This window comes from Lichenostomus cassidix, chromosome 21, assembly GCF_008360975.1.
Source record: "Lichenostomus cassidix isolate B80296 chromosome 21, HeHo_3.0, whole genome shotgun sequence".
Lineage (NCBI taxonomy): Eukaryota > Metazoa > Chordata > Aves > Passeriformes > Meliphagidae > Lichenostomus > Lichenostomus cassidix.
Window position 1 is genome coordinate 7,178,529 of NC_139501.1, and position 13,059 is coordinate 7,191,587.

A 13,059-nucleotide genomic window follows, 5' to 3' on the forward strand; every position below is an offset into this window, starting at 1 on the left:
CCCAAGGAGCAGGATATGAACCAGGCACACGTATTGCCCACAACACTTCCCTGCTCCTAAGATGCAGCTCCTTGCACTCAGCATCCCTTGTGGGTGTTTTTTCCACTGTTACCCACTCCATTTTTTATTCCCTGAAAATATTCTGCACCCATTGTACCTCCACAGAGCCCTGTGCTGTAACCACACACTTCAGGAAGAAACTGCTGTCCTTCAAAGCCAAGCTGCCATTCCTGATGCCATCCCACACTTCCATTGCCAGTGGACACTCTGTCAACCGTCCACCTTGTCCACAATCCCTAGAGCTGTCCAAGCCTCTGTCATGCCCCATATTGCATAACAACATTCACTATTTCATTCTCTTTTTTTTTTTCAGCAATGTCCAAATTATTTTTTAACCACCATTGTACCAAATGTTAAAGCCACAAGATCTCAGTCATGAGGGACATCAGACCAATTCCCAGCTCATTTCTGTGCAGGTGGGTGTGAACTGGTTTAGAAGGAGGTGTCCCTGCCCATGGCAAATAGTCTTTTAAAGCCCCTCCAAACCCAAACCACTCTATGATTCCATGATCCCATGAATCTGGGGTTGTTTTCTCCTGTTTGTATCACCTCGAATCTATTGAATACAAATTGTCTTGTCATTCCTTGGTCACACTGTCTCATAGGGTCTTTTTGCAGCTCTCTACAGAGTTTTGTATTCATGATTTTGTAGATGTGGCACTTGGGGACGTGGGTTAGTGGTGGACATGGCAGTGCTGGGTTGATGATCCTAGGGGGCATTTCCAACCTTATGATTTTATGACTCAATATTACAAATAAACTGTGAGTTCTGCTGGGCAGTAGCAGCAGGCTGGGCTCTCCCTCCAGGGCTCTGAGCTCCTCACAGATGAAGAAAATGCTTTACAGGCAGCAGCCAGTGAACCCCACATGTGTCCAGCCCCACAGGGTGGGTGAGGGGGACACGGGGGTGCATGGTGCCTACAGCAGACAGGGGTGAAGGCTGGACCACACTGTGATCCAGCACTCATAGATCCAGCACTCATGGATAAAAATAGCCCTGCAAAGCTCTCAACACCAGAAAGTCCTTTCCAAGCCCAGGGATCACCAGTGCCCAAGGAAAAGCTCAGCTTGGAGCGTTCCTCTGTGGTAACTCCTGGTTGTGACTTTCTGCTGCTGTTAATTCTTACACAGCCTGAAGAGCCTGGGGGGAGGCAGGTGGTTTCCTGTGCTGAAACAAGTTTAACAAACTTGTCCTTCAGTCGCCTGCCAAGGCTCCCAGGAATGAGGCAGATCAGAAAACAGCCTGGGAAAAACATTCACTCGGGATTGCTGCAAGCAAGAGCCATTGCTGCAAAGTAGCTATTTTTCTTGGGGAAAAACAGAAAATAAAAAAAGGTTTTTCTTTTTTTTTTTTTTTTTCCTGTTTTCATCTCTCTTCCTCCAGAATTATCCTGAGTTTCCAGTGAAAAAAGCTCTACAGAAAAATTCCATCAGCCTTCCCACTTGCACAGTCCCTCCTTCCTCTTATGGTCAAAGGAGCTGTTGAAAAATGGGATTCTCCTTATGTTCCTGGACCTTTCCATTGATCCCTCATGCGTTCGATTCCATTCCTGACCCAGTTCCCTCAGGACCAGCCCATCTCAGAGGGTGTTAAGCTGTCAGGAGAGGTGATGGCTAGGCAGTTCTGCATTCCCCAGAAGCGATGGGGACATGATAACAGGGCTCCTGCACTAATACCAATATTTGAGACACACAAAAGACCAACACACAAAATTGCTCGTCTGACAGTCTGGGTGAAATGCAGGGTCATTCCAGCAAGGATGGTTTCAGACAGGGGCCTCTTTCACCTTCCTGAGGTTTATTTTAAAAATAGCAACTTTCCTGTAATGCTTCTTCTGCATCAAGACAGACAGACATCCAAAAAGTGCCCAAGCTGTGGAGTGTAGTGACTACTCCAAGGGATAAAAACATTCCCCACATTGGCCCTGGCACAGGTCAATGGCTGGAGAGGGATAAAAACTGGGACTGCATGGTTGTTCCTCAAAAATACCAAGCTGGGACACTGAAACTCTTTGCATGGGGCACCAAAACATAGCTGGGAGTTTTGGCAACTTCCTTACTCCCCAACAGGTCCTCCATGGGATAAAATAATCCTGGAAAAATCAGAACTTCTCCAAAGTTAAATGTTCTGAAATCATGTGGAAAGACAGGAAAATCACTGAAATTTGATGCAAGGTCCTTTCTTTATTGATTTATTTTTCCTCAAGTAATGACAACCTCCAGAAGTAAAATAAATAAACATTGTGTTCAGAGCTGTTCTGGTCCCTCCAGGTCTTCCCCTGAGTGAGAAAACAACTTTTCCTTTGGCATCCACCCAAATTCTTGTTTCCAGAGTAAACAGCAAATCAAAAATGAAATCTTCACACAGGGGCTAAACCCCCTCCTGCCTGAACAATGGGAATGTTCTTACCACGTGTTAGAAGAACCACAGAATCATAGAATACCCTGACTTGGAATGGACCCACAAGGATCAAATTCAACCCCTGGCCCTGCACAGACACCCCAACAATCCCACCCTGTGCATCCCTGGCAGTGCTGTCCAAACGCTTCTGGAGCTCTGGCAGCCTCAGGCTGTGCCCATTCCCTGGGGAGCCTGAGCAGTGCCAGCACCCTCTGGGGGAAGAACGTTTTCCTGATGTCTAGCCTGACACCCCAGTTTTCTGTCCTGGAAGGTGACAGCAGCTTTGGGAAATTGCTGCTTCTCCTTAGGCCTGCAGCAAGGACAAGGACAGAGCATTCTTAGAAATTCCTGTTTGGAAAGAGGGAATTCAAATAGTAAAAGCACAGAGATTTCTACTTTATCCAAGCATCCTTCATCCCTGGAGAGCGATTACGGTGCCAGTGGCTCTGGCCCCATCACTGCAGCAGTTCCCCACGTGGTGGGTTCCTTCATCTCCAGCACCAATGGGATGCTAACAGCAGTTCACAGGGAACAGATGGACCTTTAATTGCCTCACTGCTGCACAGATCCATGAATGGCTGCCTCGCTGGGGTGCTCCAAAGGCAGCCTGGAGTACTGGCTGTGCCTCTCTCCAACAAGGCTGGGAATGCTGAGCAGCACTGGGGATCCTTGTTTCCCATTCACTCATTCCCAGGGTCTGTAAAGGTGGTTGTGCCTGGGAAGGCACATGCCTCAGGAATCACAAAATCATAGAATATACTGAGTTGGAGGGGACCTACAAGGATCATCGAGTCCAGCTCCTGAAGGGAAGGGAATGCTGTGGAGAAGAATGCCATGCCCTCCCTGCAGAGGAGCACGCCAGGATGTGGGAGGCAAGGCCACCTCTGCTGCTGGCACCAAGCTTCCAGCCCTCCTGTCCCGGGCCAGCTCAGCAGGGGCAGGCATCCCAAAGGCTCAGGAAAAGCCTGTGGCCAAACGTGCAGGAGGGGCCGCAGAGGGGTTCCCTGGTCCCTCGTGTCTCACTGCCTCTCTCTAACCAACTGTTTAATTAATCCAGTGTGAGCTGGGCAGGCTCCAAACAGGCTCCTCTGCATCTCAAACTGCCCCAGCCTCCAGAGCCCACCCCATCCTGTCCTGGAAGCAGCTCTGAGCAAACAGCTCCCTCCTACAATAAAAGTTCCTAAAATGGCACCTTTAGCCTGTGCTGAGGGCTCTGAGGAAAGGAAGGATCCTCCTCACACCCTCTGCCCGGCCCTGTTTCTCCTGGCAGCAAGGATCCCTGCACTCCAGAGAGGCATTTTTAACAGCTGATGGAAACCAGGCAGCCCTGGCTCTGTCAGGATCCGCCAGGAGCCTTAAATCCCCAGCCTTATCTCTCCGCTGGCTCCTTTCTCCCTGCGGGGCCAGGGCTGGGGGCTGCTCTGCAGCCTCCCTGGTGCTGCAGGACCCAGGGCCAGTCCCCTTGGCCACATCCTGTCTCTCACCATCCTCCGTGGCTTGGGGTCCCTCTCCACGCTTTTGGGATTTCTCTCCACGCTTTTGGGATCCCTCCTCCATGCTCTTGGGGTCCCTGTCCCACAGCCGTCCCTGCTCCCACTGAGCCTCATCATCTCACAAACCCTGTGTGGGTGTCTTGGTCCCACTCTGACCTCACATGGAATGAGTGCCACAGATATGCTTTTATGGACAGCAAGTGAACAATGTCCTGGGCCATGCCAGGAGGAACAAGGCCAGGACATGGAGGGTGGTGTTTTCTTTTCCCCTGCCAGGCACTGGGGATGCTGCCATGGCCAGCGTTGGGTTCACCCAGTTCAAGGGTGATATAGAGGAAGAGGAGAGTCCAGTGGAGGGTCATCAGGATAAAAACCCTTGGGGCACAGGGCATAGGAGAGGTGGGAAGAGCTGGACAGAGTAACTGGGGATACCAGGGTAAGGGGGGATCTAACTGCACCTGATGAAGACAGACTCAAACACTTGTCAGGGTGCCAGATCCTGTAACAAGGACAAGGACCACAAGCTCAGACTGGACATTCTCCAAAAGATGGTGCAGGCATGGGAGAGGGTGGTGGAGCTTCATCCTTGGCAGAGATCAAGCACAATTCCATGGCTGCCTTGAGTTCATGCTGGTGGCGGCATCACTGCAAGTTTGGGTTGGACTTCAGACCCCAGACCCACCTTCACCAGCACTTCTGAGTCTCTGCTGCTGGTGGTGTGTGGAGTATTTCACGGAATCATGGAATGACAGGATGGATTGGATTGTAAAGGGACCTTAAAGCCATGGGCAAGGACACCTTCCACTATCCCAGGTTTCTCCAAGCCCCATCCAACATGGCCTTGGACAGTTCCAGGGATCCAGGGGCAGCCACAGCTGCTCTGGGCAACCTGTGCCAGGGCCTCTCCACCCTCACAGGGAAGAATTTCTTCCCAGTATCCAATCTAAATTTACTCACTCCTGGTTAAAAGCCATTTATGATGTCCCGTGCAGAACTATTATGTCCAACCAGCTCTGAATTTCCCCTTTTCCTTTCATCCAACCAATGCCCTGCTTGGAACATGAAATGGGTGTCACAATGACACTGACTTTTCCCCATATTCTGTCCCATTCTGTCCCTTGCATCTTGATCTTATTTTCAGTTCTGCATCTGAATGGTCTCACTTTGTCTCACCTGTAAATTTGTCCCTCCTCTGCTTGTCCCTGTCCCCTGCCCCTCACCCTATGGTGTTTGTCCCCTTAGTGAAAGGCTGGCCTCTGGACAACCCAAAGGAGCAACACTGCCTTTGGATCTGCTTCCAGTTCTTCCCTGGTGTCCCCAGCCTGGAAAGTGCTGCAGAGAAGAGGACTCAGTCATGCCTTGAGGAGGCACCTGGTGACACTCTAATCCTTTGGACACTGGAGCTGGCAGTTAACTTGGAAAGAGCAAGGAGCTGGGACCTGTAGGTGCCAGGTTTCTGCACTCTCCCTTCCCGGGGCTGCATGGGTCCTCCAGTTTCCTTGGGGATAAATTTAATTAGCAGCATACGCTGTTACCTCATCCTCAGATAAGCAATTAATGCCATTGCCAGGTGCTGTCACTGCCAACAGCTCTGACAGCATTTGGAGAGCACGGGAGGGAAATACAGGAGGGAAAACAGGGTTAAATGAGATTAACTGGAGGGGAACCTCCATGATGTGGATTACAGAATTGTCAATAAAGGGAGAGGTCCCAATGCAAATGTTCCTGTTTAACCCCATCGTTCTCCATGGGACACAAATAGAAACAAGACAGCACAGGCTGCAAAGGCATCCTCCTGGCTTTTAGACACATCCCCATTGACTGTGCCAACACCCTGCACCTCAGCAGCAGATCCAGGAGATCACCTGGGTGCCATCACATGCCCACAGGCACTGCTGCTCCAGTCTCACAGCTGGAGATGCCAGCACTCCAAACCCCACATTCCTTGCAACAGTGCTCCCCACCAGCCACTTCACCTGCCCCCAGCTCCACCCTAGGCTCCCTCAGAAGTGCCCTGCAAAGAAATTCCATGTGCACCCTTCCGGTCTGCAGCTCATCGTGGTTTAAGAGTTCACATCTCATTCTCAGCATCATCTCCTGTGTCCCTTGACCCCTGGGAAGAGGGACAGTGCTGGGACAGCATGGGGCTGTGACAGGACCTTAGTGCTGGGGTGTCACAGAGGTTTGGAGAGCATGGACAGGACAGACTGATGTCCTGCTCTGGGAGGTCCCCAAGAAAGACCATACTGGAAGGTCCTGCATGGACAAATATACCCCAACTTTCTGGCCAGGCTGTCCTCAGCCCAAAGCTCCAAAGACCAGGTCAAGGGCCAAAGATCCAGCTTTTTGGATACCATGGGACAAACCAATAGTGCTCATCAGACACCAAAGCCAGGCAGGTACCATTCCCTGCTCTCCTGAGAGCATCCCCAGCCTTGAGCAGGACCAGCCTCATCCCGGCCCTGGCAATTTTCTCCCAGTGCTGTGCTGCAGCAGCAGAGCTGAGTTCTCACCTGGGAGAGGCTTTGTGCCGGGGGCTTCCCAGAAAATCCCCCCCGCAGGTTCCTGGGGTTCACAAGGTCACCTCCCTTCCAGCACTGCTCCCAAGTTCAGGCATCTGGTGAGCCCAGCACACCTGTGGGCAACACACCTGCAAGTCCCCCGCCCTGCTGGGGGGAGGCCACATCCATCAGTGCTGACAGGATTCGGCTGTCAGTGAGAAACGCCTGGAATTTCCTACCTGCCCCGTCAGCCTCTTATGGGGTTCTTAAAGAGAAATGGAAAGTTTTCTGTCTCTGCCTGAGCATGAGGGACTGGGATGTTGCCAGCATCCTCAGAGTATGGATGGAGAGGACCATAACCCAGCATTTATCCTGTCAGGGCCATCCATACACAAGGGGAGAAGACTCCCCTGTCCCTATTTGGGGTCAGTGTCCTCTCCCAGGTAACAAAAGCATAAGAACAAGAGGGAACAGTTTCAAACAGGCCAGGGAAGGTTTAGATTGAATATTAAGGAAAATTTCACCATGGAAAAGACGGTCAGTTATTGGCACAGACTGCACAGTGCAGTGGTGGAGTCACTGTCCTTGGAAGTGCACAGGAGACACGTGGATGTCGCACTTGGGGACATGGGTTAGTGGTGGTCCTGGCAGTGCTGGGTTAACGGTTGAACCTGACAATCTTAGAGAGCTTTTCCAACCTTAATGATTCCATAATTCTCTGATTCTATCCCAAGGAGACATGATCTGTGTGTCCATCATGCTGCTGTTAGACCAGCGCTGGCTGCAGCCCAAAGGCTCAGCTCACTGCATTTCCAGAGGCCTCTGTGGGAAGCTGAGTGCAGCGGGTGAGTTTAGAGCTCAAGAGGACAGCGCTGGTGGCAGCAGATGCCTTCAAACTCCTGGCTCCTGCATACCCCTGAAGAGCAGCCCAGGATGTATCTCCAAGGACAAGCTCAGCAGCTGGCAGTGCTCTCCTGGAGCAGGACGTTCTCCACGCCAGGAATGCTGGGTGCTGCTGGCCCAGGAGCAATCCCAGCGCCGGGCACAGGGGGAGCAGGATGCTGCCAGTGCCTGCACAGCACTCCTCAACCTACAAACCTTGTCTAGGCAGCTTGGCACACACAGAAGGATCCAGAGCTCCAGGGGCCAGAAAGCAGCATTGCCTGGGAATCCTGGGGTGACACACATGGAGCGGGGGAGCACTAGGGCACTGCTTGCAGCTCTGGGGTCCTCAGCACAGGAAGGACATGGAGCTGCTGGAGAGAGTCCAGAGAAAGCCAGAGATGCTCTGAGGGCTGGAGCCCCTCTGCTCTGGAGCAAGGCTGAGAGAGCTGGGGGTGCTCATCTGGAGAACAGAAGGCTCCAGGGAGACCTCAGAGCCCCTTCCTGTGCCTAAAGGGGCTCCAGGAGAGCTGGAGAGGTACCTGGGACAAGGGATGGAGGGACAGGACACAGGGAATGGCTTCAAATGGACAGAAGGCAGGGTTAGATGAATACAGGGAAGGAATTCTTGGCTGTGAGGGTGGGGAGGCCCTGGCACAGGCTGCCCAGAGAAGCTGTGGCTGCCCCTGGATCTCTGTAAGTGTTCAAGGCCAGGTTGGATGGGGTTTGGAGCAACCTGAGGTACTGCAAGGTGTCTCTGCCCATGGCAGGGAGTGGAATGGGATGAGCTTTAAGGTCCGTTCCAACCCAAACCATTCTGGGACTCCATGGTTCTATTTTCATGTTTTAAACATGCTGTTCAGGCCAGCAGCACGTCTCTTTTCTCCTGATGTAAACATTGCAGCACTGTGGACTCACACAGTGACTGTTATGAGCCAGCTTTCTCCAAGTGGTCTCCCAAAGAATTTAGGACCTTCACATTTTGTTACTTTGTTTGGTCTTGTTTAATTGTTTCCCAAAGCTTCTGCCTGGGAGAGCTCTGCCCCGGGAGGGAGGCAATGTTAACCATTACGGGAACACTTCCCCAAGGATTTAACACAGGGAAAGGAGCAAACCAAGTAAGCGAGTGGTGACATCAAAGTTGCACTGATGGAAAACCCCTAATCCTATAAACCCTTCCTGCTTTAATTGGTGTTAAAACAAAGATAATCTTATCTCAGCCCTATAAAAGAAGGGATAGGATGTTCTTTCTAAAAGCCTCTCTAAAAGCCCTCGTAAACTTGACAAACATTCCATGTTTTCAGCCCAAGGAGAATGACTTTAATCCTAAAGGAAACAGGAAAGCAAAAAGAGAGCTTTTCCTAGACAAGAGCCCTTCAAGTGTCCCCAGCCTTCTTGGTCCTGGTGCCAATCTGGAGTCACACCCCTGGCACTGTGGGGCTGCTGGGGTTGGGCACAGACCCCCCCAGGACCAGACACAGACTGGGGACACCAGAGCAGGGGTGGACCAGGCAGTGTCTGCACATCCCCAGGTCTGAGTAGGGCCACGGTCAGACGCGGGATGGATTTGTGCCTCCCCCTCCAGGGACTCCAAGTGCATCTGGGGCTGCTCAATGTTTTTACCTGTCTCATCTTCACTCCCTTGTCCCAGAGGCTGGAGGAGCAGTTTCAGAGCCTGACACGGGGTCTCTGAAGGAATCCCGACTTGAGCCAGAGGCCCCAGTCCGGCACGCAGCCAATGACACTATTCCCAAATTGCTCTGCCTTGACTTGCTCAGCACCAGGAGCTCTCCCACCCCACGCTCCCCTCCCTCTCTCCAGCACTGCCCTGCAGATCCCCTCTAGGTGCCCTTCCCAGGGCACAAGCAGCTTTTCCAGGTGGAGCAGGGGGTGGCCAGGAACCCTTGGAGTGGGAGTGGGCATGGTTGATCATCACATTTTAATGCGGCTTAGGACCCAGTTGGGACAAGTTCAAACCAGTTGGTTTGGTGCCAGCAGCCACTTTCCAGATGACAACACTGCTCTGCGTCAGCCCTCGGTGCTGAGTGGAAGTGGCAGAAGGGTAATTAAAAATGGTCCATTATGGTGGGTTATGTCACTGGGGGAGCTGCACAGAACTTTTACGTTTCCTTCCTGTCCTGCAGTGAGCAGAGAAGCTGTGGGGAGGCAGCACAGCATGGGAAGGGTGTCTACCTCCGCTTTCCAAAATGCCCTGAGGAATGGTTATGAAAGGCAAAACCCAAGGAGAACCAACTTTCCTCCAAAAGAAGCTACCAAGTGCACTGCCAGTGGAGAGCTGTTCCAGTTTGGGCTCCCCAGTACAAGAAAGGACTCCAGGGAAGGCCACCAGGATGCTGGGACACATGGTGGGCAAGGAGAGGCTGAGGATGGATGTCAGCCTGGAGAAGGGAAGGCAAAGGAGAGACCCTGCTGCTGCCTGAAGGGTGTAAGGATGATGGAGCCAGACCTCAGAAGAAGGGCAAGACCCAAGCTGGAATTTGGGAAATTCCAGCTTGACACAAGAATGTTTTTCACCATGAGGGAGGTCAAGTACTGGAAGGAAGGATCAGAAGTACAGGGATATACATTCTTGGAGACAGTCACAACCTCTTCCTGGGAACTGAGACACTTTCCTGTCCCTCCAGCTGCCTACAAACAACAGAGATTCCACTTCTCAAGGTCCAGGAATTGTTTGTAGGAGCAGTCTGGGGAAAAATTCACTTTTCCCTTTGCTAAATCAATCCCAGGTGAAGCGAGGTTCCTTCCCCATAGCAGAGCCCCTCGGTGCTGTCACCACCACTACTCAGGGACCGCAGTGCCAGCCTGCAACTACAGCTCTGCTCCACAATTCCATCTGTCCCTGCCACCTCGGATTCCCTCACGTCCTGACAGCCACACTTCTGGTGCTCGGACGTTTTCAGGGCTCCCCCAACAACCGAAACAGCTCCATCCGGCAGCAAGCTGACTTTTGGAACACCATGTTTGTGCTTGCGAAGTGAACTGCAAGGATAAACCAAAATCACTATGTCTGCAGGCACCTGATCTGCCGAAAAGCTGGGGCTCCATTGAAACAGGTCTCTCATGGCTGGAATCATTAAGATTGGAAAAGCCCACTGAGATTCTTGAGTCCAATTCCAACCCAGCATTGCCAGGGCCATCACCAAGTACCACATCCACAGATTCAGTGAACAATTCTAGGGACGGTGACTCCACCACTGCCCTGGGCAGCCTGTGCCAATATCTGATCACTCTTTTTGTGAGGAAATTTTCCCTAATATCCAATCTAAACCTCCCCAGGCACAGCTTGAGGCTGCTTCCCCTTGTCCTGTCCCTTGTTCCCTGGGAGCAGAGCCTGACCTCCCCCTGGCTGCACCCTCCAGTCAGGGAGCTGTGGAGAGTGAGAAAGTCTCCCCTGAGCCTCTTTTTCTCCAGGCTGAGCTCCCCAGCTCCCTCAGCCACTCCTCAGGAGACTTCTACTGCAATGCCTTGACCAGGGAAACCCAAGGAAGAAAGACACACCTCTGTAATCAACCCATGGATTTTCACAGAAGACAGGACATGTGATATAGGGCTGTCAGTGAAGCCTGAGGAAATCACTGTAACCTCCAACTCTTCCCAAAGAGCAGCTTGAACCATCCTGTACTTGAGAACCAGCAGCATGGCCATGCCAAGATCACCCTGATCACCCTGTGCCAGGGACATGCATGTAAGGAAAGCTGAAGTGGGGATTTTAGACTGTATTTCCTAGGAAATCTTTTATAAAGCCTCCCTGTGTTGTGCAAGTGTAACGACTGCCACAATTCATGGCTGAACAAATACCCAGGAGCAATTCCCACCGTCGACATTCCCTGTGCACTCCATGTGTCATTGGGCTGTAGTGCTCGTGCAGCACTGAGGGCTGTGAGGGATCAACATCAGAGGGAAGAGGCTGAGCCCTCAGTCCCTAGGCCCCCATTCCACTGATAACTTTCTCCAAAAGGATGCTCTGATGAGGGAAAAACAGCAGCAAATAATTATCTCTCTAAATCCATCAGGAGCAGTGCTCAATGGAGGGCTCTGAGAGCCGAGCATGCCGGAAAACAGATGGGAAGAAGCAATTTTCAACAGCTCATAATTCCCATTATTTGGGTGGGATTTGCCTGCATCCATCAAAATGCACCTTCTACATCTGAAAGCTTTCTCCCACCAGATTTCATACTTCCAAACTCCTGGATTTTCCTACTCCCACTGGAAGGCAGTGCAAGGAACTTGAGACAGAAAAGATGTGAGGTTGCTCAAAGAGAGTTTGGGAGATGCTGGCTGGTGTCAGCTGTGTGAAGGTTGAACCCAGCCCCTGCCCCTGTGCTTTTAAAAGTAACTCTCAGTAAATCAGGGTCGTCCCTGCTTCCCAGATTTCCAGGACTCTCCCACTGTGTTTGAGGGCTGGCTGCCAGCCCTGGCATGAGCAAAGAGGCTCCCAGAGATGTCAGCAAAGCCATCAAGAACAGAGAGTACAAATAAACCACTATGAATAATATCCAAAATAGCCTCAAATAAAGTGGCTGCTGCCCCCAGAAAGGCAACCTGTATTTTTTCAATAAAAAATAATTCTGAACCAGAAATGACAGTGAAGGAGTAAAAATGCATCTTAAAAAGTCATGATCAGGCAGCAGTGGCTTTAAATTAGTCAGTGGGAAATACACCAGTTGGTAAAAGCAGTAGAAAGAACAGGGCCCTTAAGATTAACAGCAACAAGATGGAATCAAGAACACAAGAAAAATGAAGCCATAGTCAAGAGATGGTCCTGTCCCCAAAAATGGGAAAATCATCCACTGTGCCACAGAAAGAAAGGGATATTTATCACATAGTGTGTGCATTGAGAGGGATTGTTTCATAACCAACACTTCCCTAAAATTTTCCATTCCTCCTGAAGTAGGAGGAATATCAGCTATGGGCTCCCAGAGTGGGATTAGATAACTGGGACCCAAGAGCTTTAAGGCTCAGCCAAGGAAACACTGTAAAGTGTCTAGTGTTTATGAAATCCAATGTTGTGAGGCCATTCCAGGGAAGCAGACACATGGACTATACTGTGCCAAAGGATTCCAAGGACAGGAGATGCTCAGCCCTCTTGGCCACGGTGATGGCACCACTTCCAGGGGTGAAGAATGGAACAAGTGACATGAAGTAAAGTCCCCTGACACATTTTCTTGGTGTTGTTTGGCTCTGCAGAGTGGGTTCAGACACTAGGAACACCCTCCCAGCCCCATTCTGCACAATGTGGTCCTTGGCATTATGTGCCACAGAGAAACCAGGATGGGAAACAGGGAGGGGGGCTGCAGAGAGCAGGCTGAGCTGAGGGCCTGGCACGGAACTGTGGCAATGGATCCGTGAGGTCTCAGATGGAGAGGACCCTCCACCCTCCTCTGGTGAGAGCCCTCCTAAATGCTGCCTCCAGCCCTGGGGTCCTCAGCACAGGAAGTCCAGAGAAAGCCACGGATATGCTCTGAGGGCTAAAGTCCCTCTGCTCTGGAGCAAGGCTCAGGGAGCTGGGGGGTTTCACCTGGAGAACAGAAGGCTCCAGGGAGACCTCAGAGCCCCTTCCAGTGCCTAAAGGGCTGGAAGAGAGGAGAGCTGGAGAGGAACTTGGGATAAGGGATGGAGGGACAGGACACAGGGAATGGCTTCAAATGGACAGAAGGTAGGGGTAGATGAGATATTGAGAAGGAATTCTTGGCTGTGAGGG

General features: G+C 51.5%; 1 protein-coding gene across 4 annotated transcripts in view; it reads right to left on the bottom strand.

The window, feature by feature from the left end:
* The window catches only part of EPHB2 (EPH receptor B2), a 127,626-nt gene that overhangs the window by 45,022 nt on the left and 69,545 nt on the right, over window positions 1-13,059 (bottom strand). The window lies entirely within an intron of this gene.